Raw genomic sequence first — 23,937 nt, 5'->3', positions numbered from 1 at the left:
GTTTTATGCATGCTTTTGAATATATTTATGTTAATTGAATGGATGAAAATAGTCACTTGACCACAAAGTCTAATACGTGCTTATTGCAGATCTTTGGACATATTTCGGACCAAGGTCAAGCATTTATGAGCAAGTTGATAGCGAAATATGAACGAACAAGGCTGAAGATTTGTAGGAAGGGTGTTTCCTACACTAAATTACCCCTTCCTTGAGTTCTCCACCATCAGCTCAGAGTTCAACAGTGCACCAAAGATTATTTCAAGGGGCAACCGAGCATATTTTGTGAAGTGGTTGATTAACTGCAGTTTTGAGCAGCCAATCTCCTAAAGTTAAGGAGGGTTGTTGGGAGTCCTCATGGTGCATAAGTAGGAAGGCTTCAAGCCTTGGTATTTTAGCTATTGAACATTTGTTTTACGCACTTTAGTGCAGCTCTGCATTTTAGCTCATTTTCAAGCTCTTGCTGTAAATAGTTTTGTGACATGATTATTTTTTAAGTAATGGAGATAAATTTCGCTTTGCACTAGTTCTAAGCTTTCTTAGGAGGCTGTAGCTCTTGGGGTTTGGTCCAACCCAAGTTCCAGTACCTCCTTTGTGTACTTTTATGTGTTTTCCTTGCATTCATAGAATAATTTCTGCTATTTAGGTTAAGATCTTGCTTTGTTACTTAGGTTGTTTTTTATGATTAAAATAGCTTTTCATGCTTCAAGTTGATTTGAAAGTTTGGTAATAGAAAAAAATCTTCAAAAAGGCCATCAAGAAATCCTCGATCTCATCTCTCCCTCCTTGGGACTATGAGCTGAGACCAAGGCATACTTGCTGCCACAAAAACATTGTTTTTGCATTTCCATGCAATTGCTAGTGTTAGATTTTTAGTTGGAAAAGTTGATACTAGTTGTACTTGCATGTTTATATCTATTCTTGCTTAGTTTCCATAGTTATCTTGCATGATCTCCTGTCTATAAACTTTTGTTCATCATGTTTCTAGTTTTTAGGTCAGATTAGGTCAAAATAGATAGATCTCTGGTTTTTCTAGTCTTTCTTCGATCAGTTTGAAAATAGTGTGCAGAGCATCTGTAATACATCCCTACCTATCCTTCCTCCATCATACAACCTGCTCCAACCCCTAATTCAAGATTTCTTCCCTTCATTTGCCACACTTTCCCAACTTGCCCTAATTTCTACATTTTTGTGCAACATTGCTCTCTCCATCCTTGAACAAATCCAACCATCTTCATCACTCCTTAGCTTCATTTACCAGGTCCTAGACCCCTTCACATCCTCATCCATCCTCCATTTCCACTTTCCCACCGTTTTTCCACCATCAACCCTCTAAAATTCTCTTTCGGCTCTTCCTGTAGAACTTCTTGTGGAACCCCTGCAGACTTCTTGTAGAAGTTCATGCGAGCAGTTTTTCGAGATTTGATCACTGTGGAATTCTCTAGAAGGGTGATAGGGACCCCTTAGGATGATCCGGATTTAAGCAGGAACGCAATAGATTATAGAGATAACCATAAATACCGAGATGCGATAACCATAAAAACAGAGATGCAGCGGAAATAATACTTCATTTCATTAATGGAGAATACTGAAATATGCTTACAAATAGAAATAACCCAGCTAGGGCGATGGTAGCTTATCTCTGAGAAGAGATGTGTCCGCTATATGCCTCTGAACTGTTTCAAACTGTCTTTACAATGAGGCTCGAGGGCCTATTTATTATTGAGAAACAATGGAAAACCCTTCGCCTTCCAAAACATAACCCTAGAAGATGAAACGCCAAATTGTGGGCCCCGTTTTGGGGTGAGTTGGACAGCCAACTTCCCGGGGTCGCGAATTGGTCATATTATCTCCGTTTGATGCGTGTGATAGCCCGTTGGAAAGATCTCTCTGAGGACTACGACGGAAAAGACGATTTTTATTAGAAAAATCGCAGGCAGTGGATTTCCCAAAAAATGTCGTTTAGGGCCTCAAAACGGCTCCGGAAGTTTAGGACCCAAAAAATTGCTAAAAATAGTAAACTGTGCTATAATTAAGGAAACTGGAAAACTGAAAGAGACAGTTGTGGGGGTCCAAATGGGATAGGTGGGTGGCCACCAACATCCACCTAGATCATTCCTCCCCCCTTAGGAAGCAATGGTCCCCATTGCGTTGAGTTCCACCCTGAGACGAGGAAGCTTCTACTGAGCTGGGTCTTTGGTGAGCTGTTCTGCAATCTCTGAGGTGTCTAGAAATGGTGGGGAGCATGGTCGGTGATGATCCAGATTGAACACTCGGTGCAAGCGAAGGAATGGAGGAATGTTGTGCTTCAAAGCATTGTTGCCCATAGCCTTATTACTGGTGTAAGAACCATGTCAGAGTGGTCTGAGTTTCTGATGGGTTCTGGTAAGGCATTCTTTCTGTAGATGTAACCAAACTTTGTTGCCCACCTGAAACTTGTGTGGTACCCCTGTGGGTGAGGAGAAGTTGTTCTTGTGTTCTGTCATGATCGTATCCCTTTGCTGCTGCTGCTGTGTGGAGGAACCCTTTGCGGGGGTCATGGATGTGGCAACGATCTTCCCCTTACTTTGGGAGCGAACCAGACAGAAAATGAATTTCCTAGTCTGGGAGATGAGCTTGCTTCCTTTCTTGGTAGTGATCAAAGAGGTGGCGGTAGGTGGGGCTACCTCCGGTATCCTGTATAATGAATTATCCAAAGAAATAATGACAGCGCGAGGCCTTGACTCATACAAAGCATGTCGCCTCCACAAGTATGGCTGGCCTAATAGTACATCGCAAACATCCAGAGGTGTAACATCACACAATACCTCGTCTGTGAAGGGCTTGATGCTGTAGGGAAGGCGGCACTTCTGGCGAACTTTGAGATCTCGTCCTTCGTGAAGCCAACCGATACTGTACGGCTGTGGGTGTGGTGTAGTTGATAGGCCCAACCGCTTCACGACCTCTACTGAAATGAGGTTCTTTTGGCTGCCACTGTCGACAATGAATTGCAGCGGCAAACCCTTCACCCACATCTATGAGTGGAAAAGACGTTCTCCCTCCTCTGGCTCTTCAGGCTCATTCTTCTGGATCTTGGCAGTGGCAACAGTGGCACTAGGATCCACATCAATGATTTGCTTCCCTTTGCCATCCCCCTTGTCGGGTTCTGGCTCAGAGTTAGAACATGCATCTGATTCGGAAGCCTTCAACTCGGCCACCAGCGACTGCTTGGTCCGACACTCACTTGTGTTATGAGTGGGACTCTTGTGGAACTCACACCACTTTCCTGTGTCCTTCTTTGGCTTCGTGGTGTTGTTCTTTTCTTGCAGCTTCGAAGGGTTGTCTTGGGTCACCCCACCTTGGCTTTGTCCTTTGGGCTTCGGATTTGCAGATCCAAAGTCTCGCTTCTTCTGTTTGAACTTTTGCTCGATTTTGACAGCGTATCGGTATGCTGTGCCGAGTGAGGAGATGTTCAAGAACTCCATCTCTTCCTGGATGTATCTGTGTAGGCACCCTCGGTATTTGAGTACCAGATGCAGCTCAGAATCTTTGATACCCAACTGTGTGTGAAGGGTATGAAAAATATTTGTGAACTCTGGCACATCTTGGTCTCGTCCCTGCCGCAGTGTGGTCCATTTGATGTATTTGTCCTCATAGATTTTGACAGGGTAGTACTGCTCCTTGATGGCATCCCAGAAGTCATTCCAAGTGGGGGTGGCTGAAAACAGTGAGCCTGTACTTTCATCCTTCTGCTCACAGTATGTTTCCCACCAGTCCTTGACATGGGGGGCTGCTTTGAGAAGAGCAAAAACAATCTTTTCCCGACTTGAAAATTCATGAACAGAAAAATACCCATCTAGCAGATTTAACCATTTATCTACGGCATCTGCATCTATTTGACCCTTGAAGATGGGGATTTCAAAATTAACTTGTACCTTAAACGGTGTGGCATTTCTAGAGTAGCTGTTGGAAGCCGATGCATCGCCTCTAGGTAGCCGCTGAAGGATCTGGGCTAAGTTGTCCATCATCGCATTCCTTTGTCGCTTGAGGGCTTCTTCGAGCAAGATTTTGATAGGATCTCCTGCCCCCTCGTCTTTCTTCTCATCCGCCATGGGAGGTCGTCGAGATTTGCGAGGCTGATCTTGCAAAGGTTCGACCAATTCAAGCCCTAACTCCTTATATCCCGACCTCGTTGGGGACATGCAAAGAAAAACAGAGAAAGAGCAGACCGCTCTGATACCACTGATCCGGATTTAAGCAGGAACACAATAGATTACAGAGATAACCATAAATACCGAGATGCGATAACCATAAAAACAGAGATGCAGCGGAAATAATACTTCATTTCATTAATGGAGAATACTGAAATATGCTTACAAATAGAAATAACCCAGCTAGGGCGATGGTAGCTTATTTCTGAGAAGAGATGTGTCCGCTACGTGCCTCTGAACTGTTTCGAACTGTCTTTACAATGAGGCTCGAAGGCCTATTTATTATTGAGAAACAATGGAAAACCCTTCGCCTTCCAAAACCTAACCCTAGAAGATGAAACGCCAAATTGTGGGCCCCGTTTTGGGGTGAGTTGGATAGCCAACTTCCCGGGGTCGCGAATTGGTCATATTATCTCCGTTTGATGCGCGTGATAGCCCGTTGGAAAGATCTCTCCGAGGACTACGACGGAAAAGACGATTTTTATTAGAAAAATCGTTGGCAGTGGATTTCCCAAAAAACATCGTTTAGGGCCTCAAAACGGCTCCGGAAGTTTAGGACCCAAAAAACTGCTAAAAATAGTAAACTGTGCTATAATTAAGGAAACTGAAAAACTGAAAGAGATAGTTGTGGGGGTCCAAATGGGATAGGTGGGTGGCCACCAACATCCACCTAGATCATAGGACCTCTTCTCACCTTCCCAACCTCCTGCAAGCACCCACTTTATTTCCTTTCGCCAACCGACCTCTGCATAGTCAAAAATAGTTAAAGCACATGCATAATAATTCTGCAAAATTACTCAAAAATACAAAAAGATGCTTTTTCCATATTTTTCCTTCAGAAGTAGCTTAGTCACATGCATTTTACCTTTATAAGAGTCAATGGCATCCATTTCAATAGCTTTCATCTCTTTTCTTGCACCAGTAGGGTTAGTCGGTAAAACTAGGGTTTGCTAGGGTTTGCATTTCCTTTCAGCTTTCAGCTTCTTTCTGCAAGTAGATTAGCCTCTTTTGAGTTAGCTTTCATCCATAACAGTTAAAAGATTCTTCTAAGAGCTCATAGAAGTTGGCTTAAGCTCCTAGAGAACTTGTGCCAGCTGATCAAGTGACAGCCTGCAGTAAGAGCTAGTACTTGTGCATATACCACCATCGCTTCCAAGTTTGTTATGAACAACTGGGTTGATAAAAGTAAAGAAGGGAGTCCCAGGAGTTGCAGAATCATCACTACAATACTGGAGCCCACCATCTTTTTGGTGCCATTGCCGAGGAAGCGTCAGAGTATTTGTCATTACTTCTTTTCTTCTATTCTCTACTACAACCTCCTGCTAAGCAGTTTATTTCAGCAAGAGTAGAGTAGTTGTTTCATTTCCATTCTACAATTTTATTTCCACAAAAGTAGATTAGACATTTCCTACTTTCATTTCATTTCAGCAAGCGTAGATTAGACATTTCCCGCTTTCACAGATTAGAATTTCAATTTTGCAAGCGTATCTTAGCATTTCATTTCTGCAAGTGTAACTTAGCATTTCCTTTCTGTAATTTCATTTCAACAACATAGATTAGTCATTTCGTACTTTCATTTCAATTTTGCAATTTTCATTCCAGCAAGGTTTATTTTGTTTAGTTGCAATTTGTTGTTCAATCGATTCAGTTTTGCAGGTACAAGAAGAGAAAAACACAAAAATCAACCAAGAATATTTCATTTCATGCCTCATAGGAACAGAGACAATTCATGAAAATTCTTACCCAACACCCCCACCACATCACTGAGCCACCCTTCTCTCTTCTTTAGTGGCAGTGATCTAGAAGAACCTATAGGTGAACCTCCAGAGATATATGAAGATCCTATAACAGAAGAAGAGCAAGAAAACATTCCTCCTGAGAACATGGCTGAACACAGAAATAGTATAGGAGATGAGGGGAGAATAGAAGGTGCCTTTCCCATCCAAGAGACCAATGGGGACACAAAAATGAAAAAGATAAGTCCCTCAGCCTTACCTCACTTCCATGGATTGACCACTGAATACCTTGATACCTTCTTGTTTGAGTTTTATGTCCTTTATCGAACTTATGACTATGCAGAAGATGAGAAAAAGTTGAAACTCTTTCCCTCTACCCTCAAGGATGCAGCACTCTGCTGGTTCATGTGGTTACCCGAAAATAGTATCACAACTTGGGCTCAGATGCAACAAGCCTTTAACAACAAATACCGAGACTATTGTATGTCAAAGGAAACAAACGAAGAAAGCTTTCGGATGACTATGGGAAGTGATGAATCTTTAGAAGACTATGAAGAAAGGTTCCAACTTAGTTATAAAAGGGCCAGGTGCACACTTGACCCCGAATCTCTGAAGCTGGTTTTGCTCTGAGGAATCCCTGAAGACCTTCTGGATACCCTCCATGTGCTGGCTAGGGGAGACATCTACCAACTACCTTATGATGACATAAAGACTGTGTTTAGAAACCATTCTAGGGTAGCCCGGAAAAGAGGTAGGGGGAATCAACTTTCAGCTAGTGCCACTTTCTCCAAACATGAGTTTGCAATTTAGATGGAAGACCGTAAAAGTGAGATGAGATAGACCATTGCCATGCAACTGGATACTTTCCAAATGCAACAGAGGAAAGAGGAAACTGAGAAGGCTTTGGCCATCTTTTGTCCCAAATGTACAAGGAAACATCCTTGGAATGAGTGTCTATTGCACTCAGTTGAGATATGTTTCGTTTGTGAGGAAGACCACCCTACAAACCAGTGCCCAACCTTACCCAGACTTAAAGCTATGTACCAAGGGGTTGAAGGAGCCACTAAACCACTCTACTTCCTAGATGAAAGGAGGCCACATGGATCCAGACCTTACCAGCAGGGGATGCAAGGGACATCCCAGACTTATTACAACCCCAACCAATCCACTCACATACCTTCTTGGGGTTCCCTTGCTCATCCTTCCTGGTCCGCACCCCCTACTTGGTCATATCCATATCAATACCATACTCAACCTATTGCTCATTCATTTCATTCTCATGTTCAGCCACAACCTCAGTGGAATTCACCTCAATAGGGGTGGAGGCCTCAATACAACTCTCCTCCCACTATTTTGCCTCCACCACCTACTCAAACACAACCATTGCCTCCTACTCCTCCGAGACAACCCCAAATGCCTACTCAACCGAACCCGAACGCCAATAACAGACAGGCCCAACAAGCATATACTAGTGAGACAACATGCCCTGCCTATGCTGTGGAGATTTAGGAGATCAACCTATGATCTGGGAAGGTCCTCCTAGATAGCCAACCTCCTCCTAAGGAGGATGAGGAAGAGAAATAGGAAAGTGAACACAAAGCCATTCCACCCTTTCCTGAGAGACTAACTAGAACCATGTAACGAAACCCAGAAGAGACTGAACTTCTGGGTGAGATTAAATAGTTATGTGTGAAAATACCACTTTTCCAGGCCATAAAAGATGTACCAATCTACAACAAATTGATCAAAGAGAAGTGTTTCAGGCACCCGGGTAGGCGCAAGAGAGATGGCCCAACTATCAATGTCATAGGACAACTGTCCAACCTAATGTTGGGACAAGTAATCTGTCCAAAATATCTGGACCCTAGGAGTCCTGTAGTTGATGTCCACATCAATGGTACCATAATCCCCCACACCCTAATTGATCTAAGGGCTACCATTAATGTGATGAATAGGGGCACTATGTTCAAACACAACCTTTAGAGTTCCCTAAGAAAAACCTCAACAGTATTGCAGTTAGCAGACCACTCCACCATGACCCCCGAAGGGATTGTGGAAGATGTCATGGTCTCTGTTGATTCTTGGGAGTACCCTGTGGACTTCTTGGTCCTTTAGCCAAAGGCAAAACTCACTGGATACCCCCTCATTTTGGGAAGGCATTGGTTAGCTACTTCAGATGCTTATATCAATTGTCGAGCTGGGAGCATGACCATTAAGAATGGGCCAATGTCCAAACAGCTAGTCCTATATCCTCCTACCCAACCTCTGCTAGAACATGACTTACCTCTCTAGTTGGAGGAGGAAGATGAGGATCAAGTCTACTCTACACCAGTGTGCACAGTGGAAACCACCAGGGGAGGTCCTCAAACCGAGGATGAACTTATTGAGAATTTGATTCAGAATCCACCTCCCAGTGTGCTGCCATCAGAAGAGTTGGTAGAAGACACCCAAGCCAGTGCCTTAGTGGATCTCTGTGTGGCTGATTCAACCTCTCCCCGAGTTAAGAATGTGGAATTTGGCCCTAAAAGAACTTTAACGATCAACTTATCGCTATCCCCCTCTCAAGAGAAGGAGTTGTGTAGCTTATTGAACCACCATTTGGATGCTTTTTCTTGGAGCTATAAGGAGATGAAAGGAGTCCACCCTTCAGTCTGTACCCATCACATTTACATTAAAGAGAATTGTAAACCAGTCAGGCAGCCTCAGAGGAGAATGAATCCAGCCCTTAAGGACATTGTCAAAGAAGAACTGCAAAAGTTGTTGGATGCAGGATTCATCTTCCCCATCTCTGACAGCAAGTGGGTTTCTCCTCTGGTACTTGTGCCCAAGAAAAACGGGAAGTGGAGAATATTTGATGATTATCGAGAACTTAACAAAGCCACCAAGAAGGACCATTTCCCTTTGCCTTTCATAGATCAAGTGTTAGACGGACTGGCATGTAATAAGTTCTTTTCCTTCCTAGATAGGTTTAGTGGGTATAATTAGATCAAAATTAGCCCGAAAGACCAAGACAAGACCACTTTCACTTGTCCATGGGGTACCTTTGCCTATGAGGTCCTTCCCTTTGGGTTATGAAATGCTCCTGCCACTTTCTAGAGAGCAGTACTGAGCATATTTGCTGAGCTGGTTCATGATTCGGTAGAACTCTATATGGATGACTTTACTCCTTATGGATCCAACTTCCAAGAAGCATTGACTAACCTGGGAAATGTTTTAACCAAGTGTATTGAAATGAACCTGTCCCTCAGTCCTGAAAAATGTGAATTCTTGATGACTGAAGGGACCATACTAGGTCATACAATTTCTCAACAAGGATTACAGGTGGATCCCAACAAGATTGCTATCATCCAAAGGGTTCCACCTCCTCAAAAGGTAAGAGATGTTCAAAGTTTTCTAGGCTTAGCAGGATATTATAGAAGATTCATTAAAGATTTCAGTAAGCTAGCCTCTCCATTGTTTGGTCTTTTGGGGAAGGATGTTGAGTTTATATGGAGTGACAGTTGTTAAAAGGCTCTGGATGCATTGAAAGGTAAGCTGGTAACTGCCCCAATCTTGAGAGGTCCAAACTGGGCCCTACCTTTCCACATTCACACAGATGCCTTGAACAAAGCCATACGAGCAGCCTTAGAACAAGTTTAAGAGAAGCTACCATATGCCATATATTTTGTCAGTAAAAACCTGTTCAAGGCGAAGTTAAACTATACTATAACCGAGAAAGAGCTCCTAGCTGTAGTCCATTCCCTAAACAAGATCAGACACTACATCACTAGTTATCAAACATTCGTACACACTAACCATGCTGCAATTAGGTATTTGATGAATAACCCTGATGTAAATGCTCGTATCATTAGATGGTTACTTTTATTGCAGCAATTTGATTTGACCATTGTTGATAAGCGAGGTAAGGAAAATGTTGTTGTTGATTTTCTGTCTAGACTAGATTTGTCTGCAGGTGAAGAAGGGATGGTGGTTGATCAAATCCCAGATGAATACCTGTTTGCTATTTCAGTACTCTCTCCATGGTTTGATGATACAGAAAATTACTTGGTTTCAGCACAGTTCCCACAACACCTATCCTCAAAAGAGAAGAGCAAGATCGTGAGGAAAAGTGCCCCATTCACTTGGATTGGGGGCAACCTATTTAAACTTGGCCCAGATTAGATTCTGAGGCATTGTGTCAGGGAGGAGGAAGTTTTTTACATCCTCCTAAACTGTCATGATGGGCCCTGTGGAGGCCACTTTGCAGCAAAAAGAACCGCTTTCAAAATTCTACAAGCAGTCTACTATTGGCCCACTCTTCATCAGGATGTCAGGAGATACATTAGCCAATGTGACCGATGTCAAATGATGGGGAAACCGACTCCAAGGGATGAAATTCCCCTCCAACCTCAAGTGAATTTTGAGCCATTTGAGAAGAGAGGCATGGAATTTGTGGGTCCTATCAACCCTCCTTCAAAACAGAAGTCTTACATCATTGTGTGCATAGACTACCTAACAAAGTGGGCAGAAACCAAGGCAATCGAGGCAGCAACAAAAGAAAAAGTGGCTTAGTTTTTGAGGGACAATATCTTCTACAAGTTTGGTTACTCAAGAGAATTAGTCACAGATCAAGGAAGTCAGTTTACCTCTAACTTGATTGAAGACCTGCTCTCTCATCACAAGATTAAGCACAGAACATCCACCCCTTATCATCTGCAAGCAAATGGATAGGTGGAAGTCACTAACAGAGCCTTGGAAGAGATTTTGACTAAAGTGGTGAGTAGCAGCAGAAAAGATTGGGCAGATCACTTGGTTGAGGCCACTTGGGCCTATAACACTACTTGGAAAACTACAACAGGTTTCACACCTTATGAGCTGGTCTACGGGAAGAAGGCTTTGCTTTCCATAGAATTTGAATACAACACATTAAGGTTGGCAGCTCAACTGGACCTAGATCTCAGCCATGAACAACAGGAAAGATTACTTCAACTGAATGGACTAGATGAACAGAGAATGCAGGCCCTTCTCCACTTAGAGGTGGTCCAACTTCAAAGAAATATATGGCATGATCGGCACCTTAGAGAAAAGAAATTGCAGCCAAGAGATTGGGTGTTGTTATATGATTCAATATACAAGGATTTCAAAGGAAGGCCGAGGACAAGATGGTTGGGACCATATACAGTGGAGAAATGCAACGAAAATGGTTTAGTCCTTATCAGGACCATTGATGAAGAAGCCATCCCCATGCTCGTCAATGGGCATCGATTGAAAATCTATAGGAAGCCCCTTTCTAAGTAGGAGTTCATTGAAACTCTAGATAAATCAGTGTTGGTAGTGGAGCAGGCCCCTGTCTCCACTCCACCCACACCTTGAACACACACACAAAAAAAACAAAAAAAACAAAAAAAAAGAAAAAGAAAAAAGAAAAAAATAGAAAAAAGAAAAAGAATAAAAGATCCTTGGCTGAAAACCTCTTGGAGGCACCCAGGGTAGATAGTGAGGGTGAAAACCTCCTGGAGGCACCCCAGCTGTCTTAGACTAAAAAAAAAAGGAAAGGGAAAAAAGAAAAAAAGAGAAAAATAAACCTAATTTCTGTTGAATAATTGCAAGTTGCAGGAAGGACATTGCAGGTTAGGAGGATCACACAAGATAAATATAGAGGTCAGCACCAGGTTACAAGCATCCCTCACAATCCATTCCTCCATGACCACTACCCTTTCCTAAGATTTGGTCTCATTTGGGCTAAGATTTCACCTTCTACAGGAAGTTCTGTGTCTTCTACAGGAAGATCCTGTAGAACCTACAGGCAAGCCAAAATCGATCTCAGAAGAGGACCCAAAGGTTGATAATCTACCTATGAGGCCTGTAACCCTCCCTGTTTCCATCCATTGCCATATGTCACCCTTTCTCCATCTCTGTACACCTCCATTGCACTCATTTTTTATGTTCTTGCATAGTCACAGACAGAAATCCTGTTTTCTTCATACTGCCATCAAAAATCTTTTAATGACAAATCAAGCAGAAGTTTTTCACTCACCATACCTGTTACCCTCCATGTAGACTCCTCATTAGCTGAGACCGTCGTCAGTAGTATAGCCTGCTTATTATAGCTTGCATTCCAGGAGGAGAAGTAGCTACAGGACATCCTACAGGAATCTTATAGCAGCTGAACCCTCTGAAAGACATACTTCAGAGACAGGGATAGCAAAGTATGGCAGAAGAAGCATGCATGGAGCTCTACTTGAACATATGAACATCAGCAACATCTGTGGCCAAGCATGCAGTGTGCATGCAGAAACAACAAACAAAGGAATGGGTTCCAAAACCCAAAATCTGCATAACACGGCCGCGACCACACAGGTAAGTGCCTAAACTCGTTCTTCAATTACATAAATCATATTTTAAATCTGCATGACTACGGGAATGGTTCGATTTAAGTGGAATTGGTGGCTAGTTACATATCCTCATGGAATCCAAACAAGCCCCGTTACATTCAAAATTACCAATTAGATGGGCAGCCAGCACGTGTGGAGTGTCCATTCAGGGAGAAATCGTCAGGACTGGTAGTGGTGGCGGCGGATAACGGGAGAGAGGAGGTGATGGTGGTCAGAAAAATGCAGAGACATTATGGTTGTGACGTCAGATCATGGTCCAGTCTGGCCACCTCATCCCCTCACCACGAATCACGCCACAGTTAAAAGATGCTCGGTTGAAACATGCACCACCCTATGTTCATTCTGCACTCATGACGTTTCCGACTGGATTACGCATCCATCGCTTCCAGAACAGTTAACTGGTCTTCCCCCACCAGTTTTTCTGCCTATTTTCGAAAATCTCCCACCTATCGGGCTCTACCAGAAGCACAATTCTATTCTACAGGAGCTAGGAGACTTCTACAGGAAGGGTTCTACAGGAAAGGCAGAGAACAACTCTGTGGAGAGGAAACCTGGAATTTTCGTTGAATTTCAAGCTCCAAACAAGGTAGGCTTAGGAAAACTCCTCTGTGTATGATTTGTTTGTGCAAGGTGGTGAATTGAACGGCATCAGATTGAAAAACGAGAGTAAAAGTCTGCCTGTGCATTGAGAAAAAGTGAAAAGTTTTCCTACATATTTCACTGAGATTCCCCAGTTTTTTCTGCATCGGAAATCTCCTCCACGTTTTCTTTTTAAATTCTCCTGTAAGGAAGAGACATGAAGTAGTAGAGGCTAGCCTGTGTGTGAAAAAATTGAATTTACATATCTATCTATGTGCTGAGAAGAGAACCTGTGTTCTTATGCTCTGTTCTGTAAAAACAAAATTCTTCTTTTCATAAACAGATAGTCAAATTCTAGGTGGCAGTAGTCTTAAAACAAGGGAATTATTGCTATTTGATATTGAACACACGAGGGATTCCTTCTTGGGTTCAGAAGAAACCGAATTCAGCCATCCTTTATTTCATTGATTGACTGTTTGCTTTCCTGAGCACTTTCTCTTCTGGTTAAAACATAAAAGGAGCACTCAACACCATGCCAGGAGGATTCATAAGGAAAGAATCCTCGGACTCTAGCAAGTTGCATGAGCACCCTGAAGTGGTGGACCTTTTCACCCGAGCAAATTGGATGTCCTTCTTTGACAAAATTTAGGGTTATGATGAAGAGATAACTGAAGAGTTTTTAATGTCCTTGAGACCACACACAAAGACACATGCCGCAGTTAGTTTTAAGGGTTTGACCCTAGAACTCACCCCTGAGCTCATCAGTGGAATTACTGGTCTACCATTGGAGCTACCTTGGATCGAAGAAGAGAGATCCTTGGGACAAGTTGCTAAGAAAACTTTTTTTCTACACAAGGAGCATCTTGTAGAAGACAAAAGCAGAGTTAGAAGGACAAGCTTGCCTCCTCTCTGGAGTGAAGTTAGTTATCAAATTATGAAGTACATCACATGTGAAGGGAGGTTTAGCATCATCTATGGATATCATTTCAGGTTGTTGTGTGAATTAAGGCATGGGATTGACTTGCCTCCAGCCAAGAAACTAAGCATCCCATATTTCCTTCTTCAGTCCTTAATTGAATGTGGTACAAAGCTAAATGAAGGGATCCCAGATCAGTTGGCCCACCATGGGCTCATCAAACTATTGGTGGAAGATGCTTTACACACCTATACTGTCCCCATATCTTGGGAAATCTTCAGAAACATGTCCAAGGATGATAACATTAGAACTTTGGCTGAAAAAATCACCCCATCTAGCGGTGAGGAGGGGGAAAAAACTGAAGAAATTGAGAAAAACAATGGTGAGGGAGCATAGGACATTCAAGAAAAGGGAAAAACAGAGGAAGAACAAAAAGAAAAAGAAGAATTTAGCAAGACTGCTCAGCCTAAAATAGAGGAAGAAACAACAGCAAAAACTTCAAGGGAAAAGAGGATACAGAGTAGAAAGGAAAAGGCCGAGAAAGCCCAAATGAAGGCTACCACAGCCAAAGCAGGCACCCAAAAAGAAAAGGGAAAGACACACCCTGAGATATCAGCAACACAGACAGAAACAGTGGACACAGAGATTTCTACAGGAAGCAAAGAAAAAGGACAGCAGAAAGAGAAGTCCCCTGAGACATTGGCAAGGGAGGCAGTAGCTGTGCTTGCTACATTAAGCACACCTACAAAACAAAAAGGAAAGAGAAAGAGGCAAACCTCCATGTACTTTAAAGCCAAGAGAAGCACAAGGATCAAAGTGGGAAAGCCCCAGCCACAATCAAAGGAACCAATTGTCATTGAGGACACAACCACTAAACCAAAAGAAGAGTCTCCTTCAAATATATCTATCACCTCTGAAAGAGGAAGCCCAAAAACCTCCACCTGGAGAGAGAGAATTAGGATGATGGACTCAAAGGTAGCTCTATAGGAAGCTAAAACATCTCTACAAGAAACTCTAGCTAAGTTAAAAGAGACTGAGAAATTGGAGGAGAAGGCAGCCAAACAATCACAGGGAGAAGAAAAGACCGAGGAGATACTGGAACCAAGCCCTCAGCCTAGCTTGGGCTCATATTACAACCTGTTAGAGGGTGGGAAGATCATCCCACAGAAGTTTGTTGTGCCACTTTTCTTTGCATTGGAACAAGAATGGGTTAGGACTCACACTTGGATGAGGATTGCCAAATCCAAGGGTGTTGTAGACATAGGCCACCTGGAAGAACAACTAAAAGAATCAATAAAAGAGCTGGCCATGGTGAGGCATGTAGAAAGAAGTCAAAGAGCCAAATTATAGGAGGAGAATGAGCTGCTGAAACAGCAATTGCAGCTACAAGGAGGTCATAAGGAAGATAGGCCGTCCATTTTGGGAGGGTAGCAGCAACAAGAAGGACCCCCAGTAGACAAGGAAATAACCATGTAACAGCAGAGAGAGGAAAAGCTGCAAGCCAATGTTGAGATGCTCACAAAACTACTACAGGAAAAGGAGTCATAGGCAGCAGAAGAAATACAGGTTTTAAAACAACAGGTGCAAGAGAAAGAAGCCCAAATGGCTTGCATGGCTAGCTGGGAAGTAGAAGCCTTACAATGTAGGCAACCTACTAAGTCATATGCATTATATCTTAAATATCAATGGTTGCAATTTCAAATTAACACATTGGCCCAAAGGGGCACCATTCCATTCCAGAATTACAATCAGTTCATGTATTTGTGTAACGGTAGCTCAGCTGAAGATAAGGCCAAGTTAGCAGAATTCTATTTACGCAAATTGGCACTTCGAAACATGAATCTATACGACCCCAATGCTACGTTGGGAGATGTGCAACTCATAGCCATGGCCTCTTGGTTAAACCATGAGGAAAAGAGGGCAACAAAAATTCAGAAAGTTATGGACAAACAGCTAAGTGAGCCACTCATGATCAGGGCAGAACCAGAAGATCCCTCAGCTTTAATATATGCCCATCAGCACCTTGCCAACATCCTCTAGGTTCTCCCATACTATGTTGAAAGGCAAGCTTAGGCCATTGCTCACTTTGAAGACATGGAAAGTCTGCTTGGTGATAACTGCTTCATGCTTGCACAAGGAGATGGAACACATTGTCCCACAGTCTGAAAATAAGAGAATACCACTCCCCAACAAGGATGAGGGAGGCCTTCGCAAGAGTACCACTCTATAAACAATTAATGCAAAATCTGCAGGCCAACTGGATCGGCCTAAAGTTCAGTCCTCCATTGCTTTTAGGATTGCTGGAAAGGGTCAAAGAAGAAGAAGAACACAAGAAATGGGAGGAAGTATAGAGAAAGGTAGGGTTTCATGACCAAGAAGAGGACATCACCTTAGAAGCTTGGGATGTCAGAGACGTAGTCAAAGCAATCAAAGATGATGAGTTGGATTAGTTGCTCAGAGGATGAGAAACACATTCAGCAGGGGGGTGATGATGAGCCCCAAAAATGGGTAACTTTATGGGCTCATTTTGCCTATTATTTTCTATTAATCCACCATTCTTTTGAATATATTTATGTTAATTGAATGGATGAGAATAGTCACTTGACCACAAAGTCTAATACATGCTTATTGCAGATTTTTGGACATCTTTTGGACCAAGGTCAAGCATTTATGAGAAAGTTGATAGCCAAATACGAAGGAACAAGGCTAAGGATTTGTAGGAAGGGTGTCTCCTGCACTAAATTACCCCTTCCTTGAGTTCTCCACCATCAGCTCGGAGTTCAACAGCCCACCAAAGATGATTTCAAGGGCAGCCGAGTAGATTTTGTGAAGTGGCTGATTAACTGTAGTTTTGAGCAGCCAAGCTCCTAAAGTTAAGGAGGGCTGTTGGGAGTCCTCGTGGTGCATAAGTAGGAAGGCTTCAAGCCTTGGTAGTTTAGCTATTGAACAGTTGTTTTTCGCACTTTAGTGTAGCTCTGCATTTCAGCTCATTTTCGAGCTCTTGCTGTAAACAGTTTTGTGACATGATTATTTTTTAAGTAATGGAGATAAATTTCACTTTGCACCAGTTTTGAGCTTTCTTAGGAGGCTGTAGCTCTTGGGGTTGGGCCCAACCCAAGTGCCAGTACCTCCTTTGTGTACTTTTATGTGTTTTCCTTGCATTCATAGAATAATTTCTGTTATTTAGGTTAAGATCTTGCTTTGTTACTTAGGTTGTTTTTAATGATTAAAATAGCTTTTCATGCTTCAGGTTGATTTGATAGTTTGGTAACAAAAAAAATCTGCAAAAAGGTCATCAGGCAATCCTCAATCTCATCTCTCCCTCCTTGGGACTATGAGCTGAGACCAAGGCATACTTGCTGCCAAAAAAACACTGTTTTTGCCTTTCCATGCAATTGCTAGTGTTATATTTTTAGTTGGAAAAGTTGATACCAGTTGTACTCACATGTTTAGATTTGTTCTTGCTGAGTTTCAATAGTTATCTGGCATGATCTTCTGTCTATAAACTTATGTTCATCGTGTTTCTAGTTTTTAGGTCAGATTAGGTTAAAATAGATAGATCTATGGTTTTTCTAGTCTTTCTTCGATCAATTTGAAAAATAGTATGTAGAGAATCTGTAATATGTCCTTGCCTATCCTTCCTCCATCATACAACCTGCTCCAACCCCTAATTCAAGATTTGTTCCCTTAATTTGCCACACTTTCCCAACTTGCTCTAATTTCTACATTGTTGTGCAACATTGCTCTCTCCATCCTTGAACAAATCCAGCCATCTTCATCACTCCTGAGATTCATTTACCAGGTCCTAGACCCCTTCACATCCTCATCCATCTTCCATTTCCACTTTCCCACCGTTTTTCCACCATCAACCCTCTAAAATCCTCTTTCAGCTCTTCCTGTAAAACTTCTTGTAGAATCCCTGCAGACTTCCTGTAGAAGTTCACGCGAGTAGTTTCTCGAGATCTGATCACTGTGGAATTCTCTAGAAGGGTGCTAGGGACCCCTTAGGCCCTCTTCTAACCTTCCCAACCTCCTACAAGTGCCCACTCCATTTCCTTTCTCCAACCAATCTCTGCATAGTCAAAAATAGTTAAAGCACATGCATAATAATTCTGCAAAATTACTCAAAAATACAAAAAGATGCTTTTCCATATTTTTCCTTTAGAAGTAGCTTAGTGACATGCATTTTACCTTTCCAAGAGTCAATGTCATCCATTTCAGTAGCTTTCATCTCTTTTCTTGCACCAGTAGGGTTAGTCGATAAAACTAGGGTTTGCTAGGGTTTGCATTTCCTTTCAGCTTTCGGCTTCTTTCTGCAAGTAGATTAGCCTCTTTTGAGTTAGCTTTCATCCGTCATAGTTAAAAGCTTCTTCTAAGAGCTCATAGAAGTTGGCTTAAGCTCCTAGCGAAATTTTTCCAGATGATCAAGTGACAGCCTGTAGTAAGAGCTAGTACTTGTGGATAAAGCATCATCGCTTCCAAGTTTGTTATGAACAACCGGGTTGATAAAAGTAAAGAAGGGAGTCCTAGGAGTTGCACCATCATTGCTACAATATTGGAGCCCACCACTACTACTACTACTGCTGGTGCTCTTCGGCATGCTGCTTCATGTTGCTTCGCTAACCACTCCACAACGAAGCCAATCTATTCATTGGGTCTGGAGAAACTGTAGCAATATCTCCATGGGTCGTCATTCGCCTAATGAATGGCCCTGTGTATCCAGTTGAATTGTACTCTCATGCAGTGATATTTCACAATACAATGTGGGTCATATGGATAGTAACTTCAAAGGTCGAATGGATACTTCTTCATCTGTTCTACTTCGTAATATGATCTCTTAAAACTCCGGATCTCATATAACCCAATCCACAATGGAAGAGCGGGCCAAGGTGCCTTCTTCTTCCAATGCAATCTAGCTGTGAATTCTGCCGAGATGTGATATGCTACTGCCTACATGACGAGTATGTCCAAGGAAAACTTTGGTAGAACATGTAGAGGCTTCTTTGCATTGAACATTCGTAGGTGCGGATGGTGAGGCATATGGTAGAGGGAATTACTCCCCTAGGGCTTTTTGGGTGAAACCCTAGCAGACTGAAAGTTGTCTATTCAAAGAAACATGCATTCATACAGCCATTATGCTATTATAAGCAAATTCTATGATAAGGGTACGTACCTTCGGTCCTACGTTTGAGAAGGCCTTTAGGGTCCAAACCCTTCTTGGAGTTCCCTTCTTCTCTTTTGTCCTGCAAAACAAACAATTCAAAGAACGCAGCAGTACATGGACAAAAACTTATAAAGAAACCATCTTCATGTCATAAAGAAAGGTAGTTAGTTATGAAATCCAAACAACCATTTACACATGAATTCAAAACATGAATATCATTAACATAAAGAAGATTCATTTCGGGAACCAAGACATGTGTTTCTTTTATTATAGACAAATAAAGTACATAAAAAGGAATATGTTCACCTGAGTCACCTTCAGCAGGCTCCAAGCAAAGCTTCCTTCCGGAACCGTTCCAGCCTCAAGCCTCTAACAAAACTCCTTCCATGACTCTCTCCATGATGTCATAAATGGTGGATGAACATCAACACACAAGGAAACAAAGGTTTCCTGTACAAAATGGGGGAAGTGCAGAAGGCACAAGGGACTTCAGACCTGGTCAAGGGAAAAATCTCAGCATAATAACCTTTCTCTCTCTTCTCTCCTCTCTCCCTTAGGCCTTCCCTTTGAGGTCTTTTTATACCATCTACAAAGTAGTTTTTTAGTTAGGAGTTGGTTGGGAACAGTTGGGCCACGGGCACTAACAGGTGATCAGCAGGTAAAACCCGCGATCTCCGCCCGAAAAGAAGGAATTTTATATTTTTTTAAGTGTTTTAATACATACATGCGGGTTGGATATACACAGACCCACGTATACACGCGTTTAACTCAGGGCTATGTCACGTATAAGGGATAAAACACTGTTTTTTAAATTTTAGGACCAGGTCTGGAAGGAGGGGTTGCCCTAGGCCATGAGTACAGCATCACAAACCATAAAAGTGAGATTTGGAGCTATAACAGATGCCCCCTAATATATGAGGTCAGAAGGGGTACATGATGGCCAAAATATATTATGCGAATACATGGAAAGGAAGTCTGTCAAAAACCGAGGAGGACTTCACCAGAATTCAGCCTGCCAAGCCACCAAAGGAGATCAGAAAGAAACACTGTCTGAGGCGGGCATACCCATGCTCAGAAAAAGTAAAGCATGTCCGCATATCAAGTACAAGCGGATCCACTAAGTATAGAAGTATAAATGACTGAAAGATACATAATGGATCATCTGATCATAATGAACAAGTACATGTCTGAATATCACATATAAGACTGTCAATGATGCTGAAAGATGCAACGAATCACTGATATCAAAAACTGATCCCAAAAGGTACCAACTGAACATGATGGAATAGGATGGTACTACACTGCAAACTCAGGTGCCAGCATATAGAATGTCGCCATGCCTAACTGCAACATATAAAGTGGAGAGGTATCAACTAGCAGCAACAGGAGCAACTGTCAAGTGAACCAATGAATGCTGATACAACCTGAGGTCTTCACCGACTGCCGTGGTACATTTCTACACCATGGGAATAAATGATCTGAAGTCGACCATGTGAGAAATCGTTTGATTACCGGTCATTGATGTATACCGTTAACAAACGCGAGACTACTCACCGATAATGATAATGAGCGTCAAGGTACCCAGTACAATCTAACAAGTGTGAATAGATGAGCTGGAGACGAACACCTGTAAGAATCTATCGATCAGGAGACAATGATGGTTTCCCACTGTCGATAGCGAAGGATCTGCCACTAATGACTGCAAACCCCAAGGTACTGCCAAATAAACTCTAGATCTTTGCCCCAGAGCAATGAGTCGGAGTCGATAGGGAAAGATCCGCTAGAAGGAAGGCAGTAAGGCATCCTCCATCAATCTAGCATGAGTGTAACCTGTAGGTCAATAATGTGGAAGGAATCGGATGAAAAAGATGTAGTAACCCAACCGAAGTACGTTTCCGGCGTACACAAGAAGTGGCTAGCGCACGGCAGAAACCCTCTGAACCAACCAATAATGAAAGCTGACACAGAGGCGAGGTATCCACCAATAGGGTCAAATGGAAACCAAGGTACTGCACGAATCCCAATGTGTGATAATGTAAGCTGATGTCGAACACAAGGGAAACCACTCAGTCAAAGACCCATGATATTGATCGATGCTGAGCACAAGGTGACCTATCAATAATGAAAATAGGGCTAGGGTGCGGCTCTAGGCCTGTCCTCAGAGCAAGGTGTCGTCGTCGATAAGGACAAGACCCGCCAGCAAGAAGTCAATGGGGACCTTCTCAAACCGGCACGAGTAAAGGACCAATATAACTGATGTGATGATAGACATGACACTGACAACCAGGGATGGCCGACTGAAAAATGAGTCAAGAGACACCGCAGAGAGGCCGACTCAGGCTAACTTCCCTTGAACAAAAGCACGACTCAAAGTGACTGTGTGGCAGCATATGATGACTCTGTATAAGTTCGCCATGCAGGAGGCACGAACGAACCCTCCATATGATTGGAAGAGATAACCAATCGGGGGAGAACTGACTTAATAACAAGGTTATGGCATACCTAAGTCAAACTAAATCCCACCCATGCGGAGGAGACTTTGTTTTGAGTGCTTTGTTCAAGGGCAACACGACTGACTCTAGCTGCCAACAATAAATGGAAATAATGTCCCGTTCCCGCTCTTTTTGGAATATTTATTTTTTTTGTCTTTTTCTGTTAAGCCGGAAAAAGAATAAAAGAATGCTATGGTACAGTGGAAAGAACGAGTGTCGGTGAAATAGATGATCTAGTTCCCGGGAAAGGAACGTTCCTATGCTCAATGCAGGGAGGTGAAAACTGGTCAGTGACACTCAAAGGTATGTTCCTTCCACGGGTCAAGGTGTGTCAAGCTGCAGAAGTCAAAGGTATGCAAGGTTGATTTTGCAGACGTCATGGTCAAAAGTTGGCTTAAACACGAGTCCAAGTGAAGCCGGCTCCAGGCCAAAAGGTGCAAGTGGTCAACATGCAATGCAGTAGTACAACTCAACACAAAGGAGCCTCTAGGGTAAAATGCCAGAACAAAGCGGAGAAGCTAGGAGGAATGAGTCTTCAACGCTCAAGTCATGGCGGGACTACAGAGGACTCCCGAGCCTACTCAAATCAGAGCGGCATGGGCAACAAATGTTAGTGAGGTGCTAACTAGGATGCCCATGTAAAGGATGGCTCTACCATCGTGTCATGATTTAAATGATCGGCGAGTGAAGATGGCTTGCAAACCATAACACGATGGGATCGACCCTATGGCAGATGTATCGGTGAAATGGAGGCTAGTATGCATAATGCAATGGAAAAATGGTGTCCCTAACCTATATGCCAGTGAGAACACGATACCTGCCATGACGGGTCAGCAGTCATGGAACCGTCTCGAACTGTCGAAAAACATCCAAAATGTCCTGAAAAACAAACCAATCTCGACATTCCAAGCTCCCAAGTTAAAAGTCACATGAGGCCAAACAAAATAAAATTTTGAAAATTTTTTGCATTTTCAAAACTTATAAAAAGCATTTTGGACTCACCATTTTTACCATTTGAGTTTGAGAGAAAACGATTTGGAGCAAAAGGAGCAAACTTCCCACAGCCAGATTCAACCGTTCAAATTCGTCGAATACCTCCAGGTAACCCTTATACTTAGCTTGCAATTGATTGTGACAAGTTTTAAGATTTATGATTGATGTTTCACCGTTAAACATTTGTCAAAAATCCGCTCGCGGCGTATACGCGGGTTGGTAATATTGAACCAGCGTATACGTGAGCCCTATACGCGACTGCGTGCACAGGTACCCACGTATACGCCGCGAATCATTTTTAAACAAAAACTAACGGTTTAAAATCGATTTTTCTCAGGATGCCTGTCACGTGGTGCGAAAGAGAGCACGCAGCGGTAGACAATGAAGTTATGAACAGTCCAGAAGCATTAGATGCACTCCGGGGATGCGGTTTGCTTAACTTTTTCAAATTGCCAAATATGAAAGCGAACACGCGATTGCTTAAGATGCTCATTGATTATTGGGATGTCGATGAGGAATCTTTTATGATCGATCAGATGCCGCTCAGGGTAGAAGTGGAGGACATCTATTTTATCACGAGCCTTTCCCGAAGGGGAGAGGTAGTACAGTCCCGGGGCAGGTCACGGAGTGCCCTCTTGATAGAGGACTATGTATAGATATACTGCCCTAGACATCCAAAGAATGTTGGGAGCCAGATTTCCATCACACATGTGGTGAGTTTGTCACTTAGGATAATCCTGTTCACCATGGCTCGGGTGAACGGATCATCCTCTCTGCATCAGGCATCACGGCAAAACATGAGCGTGGCAGTTGACTGTCTCACTACTGTGTTCGACTGGTGTACTCCTCTTCTAGCCAACATGAAGAGCCAGCTCACATCTATCAGGAGGGGTCAGACTAAAAACTTTGGATATGGAAGCATCTTGTGTACTTTCTTTTTCGAGAAGGTTCCCGCACTCCGCCCCAGGGTAGCAGTTTCCATCAGCACCCCACGCGATCCATGCATGGGTCGGTGGGCTGATCTGATGAAACGTCTGGGGGGTGGGGAGGTCCCAAGGACTGCCTTCGATGATGACTTCTTCACCTGGTGGGATCAGCAGATCATCGTCGTGGATGACTACCCCTATGCTGGACTGGATTTCCGAGGAGATCCTGATTTAGCGTTACCACCGAATGCAGCATGGGGCGAGATTGGTAAGATTTTTTTGATTTTATGATTTTTTGGATTTTTCAAATATAATGATGAATTTTAAAAAATATTTTTTGATGAGATTCAAATGACTAATATGATGATCATGTTCCAGACATTGGGCCTGTACGACCAGATGGATTCCCGCGGCATGGACGACATGGCCAAGGAGCCGAAGAGGCGGCTGCTGATACAGAACAGACTCTAAACAACGTCCAGCGACACTTGGCGAGACTGAGCTGCCGAGTACCGATGGCCGTCATAGAGGACCTTCCTGAGGATATGCAGCGTTATGTGGTTGGGATGC

This window comes from Pinus tabuliformis, chromosome 3_2 (assembly GCF_031772625.1).
Source record: "Pinus tabuliformis cultivar Carrire ecotype Pingquan chromosome 3_2, CPIR1, whole genome shotgun sequence".
NCBI classification, from domain to species: Eukaryota; Viridiplantae; Streptophyta; class Pinopsida; order Pinales; family Pinaceae; genus Pinus; species Pinus tabuliformis.
The sequence above is the reverse complement of the archived record's forward strand: the minus strand, read 5'-3'. Positions refer to the sequence as shown.